Genomic DNA, 12,154 nt, shown 5'->3' on the forward strand with positions numbered 1-12,154 from the left:
CCAATGAAGGAGTAGTCAAACCAGAGCACAGAGAGAGTGGTGGGCAGTGTGGACAGGGTGAGGCCCACATCACTGAGGGCCAGCATGGACAGGAAGTAGTACATGGGCTGGTGCAGGGTGGGGGTCCTCCTCACAGCCAGCATGATGAGGCAGTTTCCAGTGAGCGCCACAGTGTACATGGATGAGAAGGGGATGGCTATCCAGCAGTGAAGGGCCTCCAGCCCTGGGATGCCAACCATGAGGAAAGCTGGTGGCTGGAAGAGGGAGATATTTATAGTGGAGCATGAGGGGACCATCCTTAGATGTAGCTGAGGACTTTTGAAAGATATGGGCTCTCCAATCTAAGAATATGTCTACGGAGAAAGGAGAAGGTTATCAGACAATGCAAGTAGTACAGATATCTCTGACTAGGGTTTCAAGCACAATAGTAAGTACAACAGATATGAAGCAGACTTAAAAATGTACTTCCGCTTAAAAGAAAAATGGAGAGTAATAGTGACTTAAGTATTTTATCACAAATATATCTTCTAATTGTGTAAGATTCTGTTGTCTTCACAACTAAACAAAATAACGCTTTCTTTAAAAATATATGGAGGATTCCTGGAAGCTCAAGGAAAAAATCTTTTTTATAGAACAAATAATAAGCTCATGGAAATCAAGAGTAAATATTTGGAGGGAGCATGACAGGTAGATAGTGTGGGCTTGTCATGCTTTTAAAGCCTAAAGCAAATAATCTATAAGTAAATAAGAAAATAAAAATGTCAGTCAAATTATAGTTAAATTAAAAATTAGATAAATCGCTACAAAAATATTCTTCAGCAGAAATTTTATTATTATGTTTTTATTAATTTTATTGAGAAACAAACAGCAATGAGGCAGTTTCAAAACTGGTTAGTAGGATTGTTTCAATAATTAATACATTGCATATTGTTGTCTTTGTAGTGGTTATTTATAGTCCAAGATGCAGACATGATATCCTGTCTACAAACACTATTAAAACAAATCTTTCTATTCATTGAATTAAGAGAAAGTAGGTGTATATATATCCTAACTATTTTGAATATACAGATACAAAATGGTCCTTTATTTGTATCACCTTTTTTTGGTTAGTTTTGTCAGAGAAGAGTATTCCATTGTCAATTAAATATTGTAGGTGCATGAATTCAGCAAAAATAATCCAATATAATCTAGTAGTCCATAATAGCAGTGGGTTTTCTGTAGGACTGGTAATGTCAGAAGTTTTTGACTTGAGCCTTTTACAGCTCAGTATATTAATATGGCTTTACTTTTTATACTTTGTTTTTATACTTTTCTGCTGGATGGTTAAGACCAAGATAAAGCAAGACATATACAACAAGAAATGTAACTTTTGTATCTGACAAGGCCAGTCAAATCTCTTCAAGATTACTTCTGAAACCCTGTACCACAGTTTGTAGATCCTTTGTCAGTGTCAGCCATGAGGATGAATCATGGCCATTGCTTGACCAATTTGCTCTCTGTGAAAGCCTGAAAGAATGTTTTCTCTCCATGTGACTCTCCTTAGGCACACTTTCCATCATCATTCACTTTCCTCTGTGGCCCCATAATCTTCTTGATCAGAAAATTTGGGACATCACTGAGTTACAGGATGCTACAGTACAAGTCTCCTATGTTCTGAGTCCTCACTGACCTTGAAAGGCTAGGGCCAAAATGTTTGCTGTGCTTGCAGCCCTTCTTTTTTCTCTAATTTTTGGTCCAGTAGAAATTTTAAAATCCATTAGAAATCAGCCTTTGAGGTAAAGTAACATTTTCTATGATCACTGGGGTTGTAGTTGTGTCAAATCTGGGCAAAGCTGGGCAAAGTCGCATATCCTGGGGCATCGATCTGGAGCACAGGCATTCCTATAGGACCAATTAGTGTGTGCATTTTAGTAGATTTCACAAAATACATGATGAATTCAAGATGCAAGCAATGTCTGTTCAGTCATCCTCCAGGCTTTCTCTTCATCTAGTATTTTTGAATAAATAGCAAGCCCTGAAGTCAGGCACCACAATGATGAATGAAAGAAAAATTAAAAAGCATGTTTCTTTTAATTAGGGGGGATAAACATGTTAACAATGTGCTAACACAGTTTTTGATATAAAGATTTCTAATATGAAAGGAAATACAAGTTCTGTATAAAATTTTCTCATTACTTAAAAAAGTTAAGAAAGTATGAATCTAATTAAAGTTTATATAATAGAGGGTAAAAACAAATTGATAATGAAGAGGGGAAATGCAAATCAAAGTTTTAGACCAAAGAAAAGAATGATGCAAATAATAAAAGCCAATATCCAACAAAAATATTTTATAGTACAACAAGGCATACTACTTACCACACTCGGAATTTGGGGGAATAGAGCCAGGTGTGGGGGTGCTACACAGGAGGCTGAGGGAGAGTTACAAACTTCTTGCCAGTATTAGTCACATAACTAGAGAAAAGATTCCTAAAATTCATTTGAACCAGAAAAGACCTAGAATACCAAAAACCATTCTGGGCAGCAAAGGCAAGGCAGGAGGCATCACAATCCCCGGCTTGAAATTATATTTCAGAGCTACTATACTAAAAAGAGCATGGTACTGGCAAACAAACAAACTCCAAACAAAACAACAACAATAACAACAAAAAACAGACCCAAAGATCAATAGAACAGATTAAAAGATGGAGAAACAACTTAGAACACGCTTCTCTTTGACAAAGGGGCCAAACATGTCCACTGGAAGGAAGGCAGCCTCTTTAATAAGAGGCGCTAGAAAAACTGGCTTTCCATACACCAAAGACTAAAACTAGACCCATGTGTCTCAAAGTTAAGTTTTAGAAACAGGGCTGGAGATGGTTTCTTAGGCATCTAGGAAAAGGGCAGAGTGGTTTCCTAGTATATAGGTGATCCTGGGACAATCTCCAGTGCAAATAATGTGGAATTAATAATACACAAACAGAATTAAAGTGACATAGTAATAGCAGTAGAAGTAGCAGCAGTGTGCTCTCAGTAACAAGGGGTACCCTGCTGCTTAGATGTGGTCTTTAATTATACAGTCTCCTGAAAGGTAACTGATATCAGAAAGGTGTCAGATGTCAGCTGATAAATGTCTGATTTCAAACTCTGTGCTGCAAATATACCAATGAAGTTGGACACCTTTCAACACTAGAAAGCAGGGAACTAATAAAAAACAACGGAAGTCATTTTAGAAAAACACAACAAGTCCATTTGAAGAGACTTCTCTGGGGTAATAAAGCAGGAATAAGAACTCCAGTGGATTGGAACACATTAAATGTATGCTCTCTGGCACTCCTCATTGGCCGATGAAACTACGTGCTCAGGATTAATGGAAGTGGGAAATAACCTGCTCTTACTCTGTAATGTGCTGCATGACATGAAAAAAATTGCCAAGGGAAGCAGTGCCTTTAAAGAAGCCATATATCTAATAAAAGTAATAGAATTACAGTAATATTTTTTTAAACTCAATGAAATAATGCAAAAATCAAGGGTGAAAAGCATCGTAAAATGAGAGAAAACTGGGTATTTTACCATAATAAGTCTGGCTCATAATTAACTACCAGTTTATGAGAAGTAGTGGAGATAGCAGGACAGTAGGCAAGTTAAAACATACAAGCAGATGTAGGCAGAAAAAAAATAAAATTTAGCTTGAGGGAAAAAAATGCCAGCAGGGAAGATAGGTCAGTGGCATAAACATCTGCCTGGAAAATGCAAGGGGCCTGAGTTCCATCCATGGTACTGAAAAAAAGGACAATTTCTTCCACAAACAGATTTCAAGAAAATTATAAAGAAAGAAAACTTACAGAATTGAAGAGATTTGACACATTGACCAAATTCTGTGTATAGACTTTGCTGGGACCTTGTTTTGAGCACACTAAATATAAAAGTGAATAATAAAAGATAGTTTTACCAGCTAATTAGGAAAAGTGAAGAGAAATACTAGTTGAATTTTTGATGATGTTTTGATATGATTATAATATTGTAGTTGTCTTTTACTATCTGAAAATATTTTCAAAATATAGGATGCGGTAATGACTTGATTCATTAAAAAAATAATTGGGGAATGAGGGAACTAAGGAGCTAAGAACTGGTGATTATAGCAATAGGATATGGTTTATATAGACCTTTATCTTATTCTCTAATTTTGAATATTTTTGAAAATTTTCATAATAGGATATTGCTAAAATTAACAATGTTTATCACAGGCAACAACATTCAGGGACGGAATTAAATGTAGAGATTTGTGGGAAAAATTTATCACCACTCTCACATTTAAGTGATAGTAAAAAATAAAGTCATTAGATCATAAAAAATAGAATGGGATATAAAGAATACAAATAATATGGTTTATGGGTGACAATGTGAAAATATTAAGAAACTGGCAGAAACAGTTAAATTTTTGATGGAGAGGGCTATACTGTAGCCCCCTTTTAAAGGACTAATTTAGAGCTGAACAAGAGTGAAGGGTGTATTACAAACAAGATGGTGTTATGAAAAGCAACTATGAACTTTGCTAGAATTTCCACTCTTGCAGAAGACAAATTTCTTTCTGAAAAAATTCTAACAACCAGGCTCTGGATGCCAAGATGCCAGACAAAAATGACAGATGGGCAGAACTGAAAACAAGCTATTTGAGTAAGGTGTAAGTAACCAGCTTTGTCCCAAACTTCCTTCCAGGGGTTCTGGAAACCAGGTGTATTTTACATTGCTGGACAGGCACGTTGGGGCCTTCCCAGCTGGAAGAACATGACCAGGATGTCTATGCAGAAATGCCGGTCTAGATGATTCAGGCGAGCTACTGACCCACTGCTCAGATGAACTCAGAATGCTAGATGGGAGAGCCTCTCATCCACTCTCCCTTTAGAGACTGAGGTGTATATCTCCATGGAAACATGGTTTGGGATCCTAGTTTTTTAATCTGAGATGCAAACCTCAGGACTGTGGAAATGCAACCTCTTTCATTGTCTCTTAGGATAGAACCATACCTCACTGTTCCAGATTGAGAATTTCTCTTTCTTTCACTTTACTTACATCCAGCCCATCCCTTCCAGCTGACCCTGTCATCAGAGGCTGAGGTGTTTGGAGCCACCCATTTGGGAAGTGGAGAAGGGAATGATGTGTTGAGATCCAGGTACTCACCTTGGCTGTTGTCTCAAGCTTCCCTGACACTCACATCTTGCAGGAGCACAAGCTGTCTAAAGCAGTGGGACAGAGTTTTATCTCACTGAACAGGGCACTTTGATAGTGTCACCTTGACCCTAGGGAAGACCATGCTTGTGCCTCAAAGGAGTTATTCGACTCAGGTCCCTGGAGAGCGGAAGTGTTGTGCATAGCTTTGATATCAGGGCAACATGTTTGGAGAACACTTTTAAATCATAAAAGGGAAAGAGTCTGGAGTACTGGACTCTTCAATATCCCATCAAATTCAAGAAATCTTTTGAGACTTTAAGCTTCTGAAGCCCAACTGAGTTTGAAATCCTTCTAAGACAGTATTTGTGAAGCCTCCGGGCCAGATCTCAGGATGGGTCCTGCAAAAGTTTGTAGTCTTTGTCACAGGTAGGCACATAGAGGGATGTGGTTGGGAGTCCAGCAGCGGCTACCCAGCCTAAGGGAGTGAGGGAAAGCTCGAGAGGAATCTGAGGAGAGGGCACAGATTTCTGAAGGGCCCAGACACCCTGTGCTGCCATCTCAGCTTCATCCTGGGACACATACTAGAGCTGAGTACATGAATTCCCAGACTAGAGCAAGCACATTCCAACCACACTGCCAGACTGGCCTTGACCTACTGAATCAAGAGCGTTCTAAAGGGAGAAACACCGGACAATGACAAAAAGAATTAAATCTAGTCAGATCTGTGTTTAGATATTTCTTCCCACATCCAAACTCCTTTTCTAGTCTGTTTCACTTCCTACAGAACTACCATAATTGTTCTGACCTCGGCTCTTTTAAATCAAGTGGGAATTATAATTATTCATGTAGAACTACTTCTTTTGTTCAAAAATTAAAATTTTCATTAGTACATCTTTTAAGCAAAGAATGATTAGATTCATTGTGGGGAGTTGGTCCACGCATACAACACATCTTAATTATTTTTGCTCTGACCCTGTCTCTTGGTTCCCTGTAAATTTTCAAGAGCTCTCTCTCCTTCTTACCTATGATCTGTATTTTATTTTGTTCTTTAAATTATTCACACTTTGGGTTTCTCATATAAGATAAACCATGCAATATTTAAGCCTGTGTGTCTAATTTATTTCACTCAAAATAATTATCTTAAGGTACATTCATTTCCTTAAAAAGACTCAAATTTATTTCTTTTGTGGCAGAGTAGAACTTCATTGTGGGTAAATGCCACGTTTTCTTGTTTGTCCATATCCTGATGGACATGGAGGCCACTGCTGAGATTTAGCTATTATCAGCTGTGTTACTGTAAACATGAGTGTTATAAAAATGTCTTGAACTCTTTTGGGAAGATATCTAGAAAGGGAGTAGCTCCAAGGGGAACTGAAATTGGAATTTCAATTTTAGAGTTTTGAGGAATCTCCATACTGCAGATTCCTCAGTGATGATAATAGTTTACATTCCAACCAACAATAAGAGGGTTCCTTTTTTCCCACAAAGGACATGACATCAAAAAATGAAAAAAAATGAGAAGATATCCCCTTTTCCTGGAGAGGCAAAATAAATAAAAAAGTCATATATATATATATATGAATATATATATATATATATATATATATATATATATATATATATATCTCCTAATCAAACTACCAACAACATTCTTCATGGAACTAGAAAGATTAATCCTAAAATTCATAGGGAACTGGGAGAAACCCAAATAGCAAAAGCAATCCTGAGAAATAGGAGCAAAGAAGGAGGCCTGACAATTCCGATTTCAAATTATATTATAAAGCTTCAGGGATAAAACCAACATGGTGCTGTTACAACCACAGACCTGAAGTCAGTGGAACAAAAAAGAGAAGGCATAAACAGCGCTAGCACACTCAGTTACCTGATCTTTGGAAAAGGGTCTAAAAATATATGCTGGAGGAAAGAGAGACTCTTTAGCAAATGGTGCTGGGAAAATTTCCATCTGTATGCAAAAGGTTGAGTTAGACTCATATCTCTCACTTTATATGGTACTAAAGCAAAGGCACAATGGACCAAAGATGCAACTATTTATTTTTAAAGAGGATGGTTTTATTGGTACATGTTAAGCATATGTAATGATTACATTCATCAGGGAAATTGCACATGCACTATCATGATACAACTTGGTTCTTTTTTCTCCATTCTTCTATTGTCTCTTCAATATCTCTTTCCCTCATTATTTACAAAAGTTTATTCCCATTTTTTTTCTCCTTTTTTTCATTTGCTTTTACTTCTCCCTTCTTTCCTTTACACCAATCCCTTCCCATTTGAACATTTTCTTGGATTTCACAATATCTATTACACATTTTAGTCCTTATTTATACTTGCAGTTTCTGACACCAGAGAAACAGTGCTATATTTATATGTTTGTCTGATTTATTTCACTTAAGATTATGTCTCAAGATGCATCCACTTACCCAGAATATTCTAAAACTTACTCTTCAATATGGCAGAGGAGTATTCCATTGTATTAAAACATTCCATTGCATTGAAAAATTCGCCAGTTGATGGACATTTGCGCTGTGTCCAGGAGGTGGTTACTACAACTCATGCTGCTATAAACATGGGTGTGATATATCACTGTGATATAATGCTTTTCATTTGTTCAGGAAGATACCAGAAAGGGCGATAACTGGTTTAAATGGAAACACTAGTCCTAATATTTTGAGGAATCTCTACGCTGATTTCCACAGTGGTTATACTAGTCAACATTCCCAGTAACAGTGGAAAAGGGTTCCTTTTTCCCCACAGCCCCTCCAGCATTTGTTATTGGTTGATTTCTTGATAACACCCATTCTTCTTGGGGTGAGAAATAATCTCAGAATTGTTTTAATTTGAATTTTGTAAAAAGATCAATGATATTGAACATGTTTTTATATATTTATTTGCCATTTCTACTTCTTTACATGAGAAGTGTCTATTCATTTCAGATGCCTATTTGTAGACTGTCTTTAAATTTTGGGGGATTGAGTTTTTGATTTTTTTAATGTATTCTAGATAGTGATCCTCTGAGGAACAGCTGGCAAATTATTTTTTCACCACACCATGGATTGTCTCTTGACTCTACTATGCAAAAGCTTTTTAATATGAGATCTCAGCTGTTCATTCTTTGTGATATTTCTTGTGTGACTGGGATTTTGTTCTTAAAGTCTTCGCCCATCCCAGTGTCTTCAAAAGTTCTACCTATTCTATTTTCCAGGAGATTTAATGTTTCATTTTAATATTCAGAAGACATAGAAATACATAAAGATTTTCTTATTTTTTTTAAAGAGAATACAAAATGAAAAAAAAGTATAAGAAAAGACATAGAATTTCACTAAACAAAATTAATAGGAATTTGATAATGGTTGTTGTATTGCATTCTGAACAGAATACTAGTTGCACAAGAAATAACATCAAGAGGGCTGGCCATATAGCTTAGTGGACTAAAGCACCTGCTTAGGCAGAGCACAACGGCCAGGGTTTGATCCCTGGCTTGCCTTGCTGGCCTCACCCCGGGGGAGCACTGAGACAGAGATTGAGACTGAGTGTGGTGGTGAGTGCTTATAATCCCAGCACTTGGGAGGCTGAAAACAGGAGGATCACTATGAGTCCAATCCATGTAGTGAGACTCTGTAGACCCTGTACTAAAATACAATAAATAAATAAATAAATAAATAAATAAATGGAAATAACATCAAGACTCAACAAGCAGGAGCCAGGGAGATGGCTCAGTAGAATAAGCGCTTGCCTGGCAAGTTCAGAGTTCAATCCCTGGTACGGCAAAAGGAAAAAAAAAAAAGAATCAACAAGCAGGATTACGTCAAATTAAAACTGCACACTAAAGGAAACAGTTAACAGTAAAAAGACAACCAACAAAACAGGAAAATTTTTTTTTGACAGCTTACTCCTTGGACAGAGGGTTAATATCTAGAATACGTAAAGAACTCACAAAAAATCAGATTCCTCAAAATGAAAGATTCCATCGAAGAATACACAACTGAAATGAATAGACACTTCTGAGAAGTACAAATTGCCAATAAATACATCAAAAACTGTTCAACTTCTCCAGACATTAGAAAAATGTAAATTAAAACAACACTAATACTCTTTAGTAAGAATGGCTACCATCATGAAATCAAATAACTATTAATGCTGGTGAATCCAGAACATCTTCTATGGGCACATTTGATTCATTCTTATTTTTTATTTTAGCCCCATTTTCCTAAGCTGACTTGGGCCCAGCCTGTTCACATTGCTTTTTTTTTTAAAGAGATGGGTAAATTTAGAGGAAAAATCGCATAAGCTTGAAAATGTAAATAAAAACCTGAGATGAGAATTTAATTTGCGATTAGTGGCATGAGACAGAAACCTGATGTCCTGAAGGAAGAGAGGGCAAAAAACAGAGTCCCAGGGGACCTGCTGTCTCTTGTAAACCTGGCAAGCTGGGATACAAGGCCACCGATCACAGTTTCCTGGAGGAGCCTTGAGTGTTTTATCCTTCAGCTGGGATGTAACCGGCTAGGGTTGTTTATGTGAATTTAGAGTTTGGTGAAAGTCAGAAGGCAATCTACATAGCAGCTTGTTTACACCAAATTAGTCATGCACATTCCTTAGCCTGTTTGTAGCCCTCAATAAATGTGAGAAGTGGTGGCTCTGGGCTCTGTGCTCACTTAGCTTAGCGGGAGACTAAACTCAGTGAGACTTCTGAGGTGATACCAAACCAGTCTTCTTTGGTTCTTTCGGCTCTGACTGGTAACACACAACGTGCGATTCTTCTTCCAGTATTTAAATCATCACCATTTTCTCCACCTGTTTCCTCTAATTGCAGTAGCTCATCTGGTAGTAATTGCTGTCTACTTTACAGAGAAAAATGAAGACTTCCAATGGGTCCTCCTTGAGCTTTCTTCCACCCCACTTGTTGTCTTACCCATTTCTATTCCTACATCCACATTTGGCCAGAGAGTCCATAAACATATGTCTTCAAATTAACTCCCTCCCCTCAAGTTTAGCAGATTCTTTGTGGACTTCCTTTCATTTACAGAAAAAGAAAAATTCTAACTGACCTATAATGAAACCTAGGCTCATTAAGGGTTAAAAAAGGTTATTATACTGAGATGTTTATAGATTTTTATGCATTTCGAATTCAAAGAGATCCCAAGTGTACGTTACCCAGTTTCCTCAGAGGCAACATTTTGCAAAACAAAAGTAAAATATCAAAATAGGCTTATTATATTTAAAGTACAGAATGTTGCATACTAGTATATTTCAGGTCATATAATACTAAAAGTATTAGGCAGAGAAATTAGGGAAAAAACCAAAAAGCCTCCTAACTGGAAAGAAAGAAGTGAAATTATCTTGCTTTGAAGAATAATAGCCATGATAATAGGTAAGTGTCCAGGTCAAGAGCTAAATTGATAATAAAAATATGACACTCAGAGGTTTTTCAGCTTTTAAAAGGAGAAATTTCAACCATTTTCAAAGAAAGTAAACCTGGAGAACAGTATGCTGAAAGAAGAAAATCAGGAACGAAAACCAAATACTGAATAATCTCACATTTGGAATCTAAAAATGTCAGTCATAGAAGAAAAAGTATGAAATGGCAACCTCCCTGTCTTTCTAAAAGCTGTTCATGCTGCTTTTGAACATCAAGGCATAGACTCCTAGGACCTGGCGCAGTATGATGGTCAAAGACTGGTGGAACCAACAGTCTTGGGGAAGCAGTGCTACATGAACTTCAGTAGTTGCTGGACAAGCCAGGGTTTTCCACAAGGTCCACCTGGACTGGTCTCCTGGGTGCAGACTCCTCCCTAAGACTTCCTGTCACAACCAACCAGTCCTCTTTTTCCCCAGAGCTGCTTAAATTCCTTTGCTACCAATAGGTGGGGAGATGGTTTTGAGTGTGCCTCCTGTCCCCTTGGTGGATTTCATACATGCAATAAAGCTCTTTTTTTTTTTTTTGCAAAATCTTATGCCTTAGTACTGCCTTCTGTTTTTGTTGGGCAGCAAGCCCTGGCTTGGTAGCACAGAGAGTTGAATAGAATTTTTCAGGGGCCAGGTGGCAGAGGAAATGGGCACAGATGTGCAGAGTACAAATTTCACTTAGGAGGGGTGAAGAAATTCTGTAGCTGTCATGCAGTTAACCACAGTGTATTGTATACTTGAATTTTGTAAATAGAGTAGATTTTAAATGTCCTTATCATTAAAATTGCAACTGTATGAGCTGACAGATATGTTATTTAGTTTTATTTTGGTAATCATTTCACAATGTACACTGAACATCAGAAGACCAAGTTTTATACCATCAACCACTTTCACTTCAATAAAACTGGAAAAAAGTTATCTTTCCAGCCTTAGCTGCTAATAACATTGTAACTAATTAAAATCCCTGCATCTCTCTTTATTATTCCAGCCCCTGTTGTGGCTGCTAGTTCTGCTATAGGCTCTGGCCAACCTAGTAAGGTGCATAATGTGGGCTACCTCTTCTGAGCCTGGGTTTTCTCCTTTGATCCTATGGCCTGGCTGCCCATGGGAATCCACTGAGTACTTAAGTAGAGGCAACTTGGCAGTGCTGGGAGTGAAGACCCTGTTGGGTAATTCTGAACTAAGTATAAGAAAGAAAATTACTGCTGCTTTGATTCCACTGGGAGGAAGATGCTAAGGGGCTCTTTGGGTGGCCAACTATACAACATATCTTTGTTTTTGTTCTCCTTTCCCCCTGATTCAATCCTACTATGTCTCACAGTCAGTCACTAGACCTGATCTTCCTTGGTGTAATGCTTAGATGTTTATCTCTTTTAAATCTAGAGGAAGAAACAGCTTATGCTCCATATATCCCTTTTGCTTTTCTCCATTTACTTTCCTCAAATCCAGTCTCACTTCAGTTTAAGTACCACCCGTTTATGAATCTATCATTTCCACACCAAAGCCCATCTCTCTCTGTTTCTCTCTCTCTGTTTCTCTCTCTCTGTTTCTCTCTCTCTGTTTCTCTCTCTCTGTTCCTCTC

This window comes from Octodon degus, unplaced genomic scaffold (assembly GCF_000260255.1).
Source record: "Octodon degus isolate 3935 unplaced genomic scaffold, OctDeg1.0 scaffold00146, whole genome shotgun sequence".
NCBI classification, from domain to species: Eukaryota; Metazoa; Chordata; class Mammalia; order Rodentia; family Octodontidae; genus Octodon; species Octodon degus.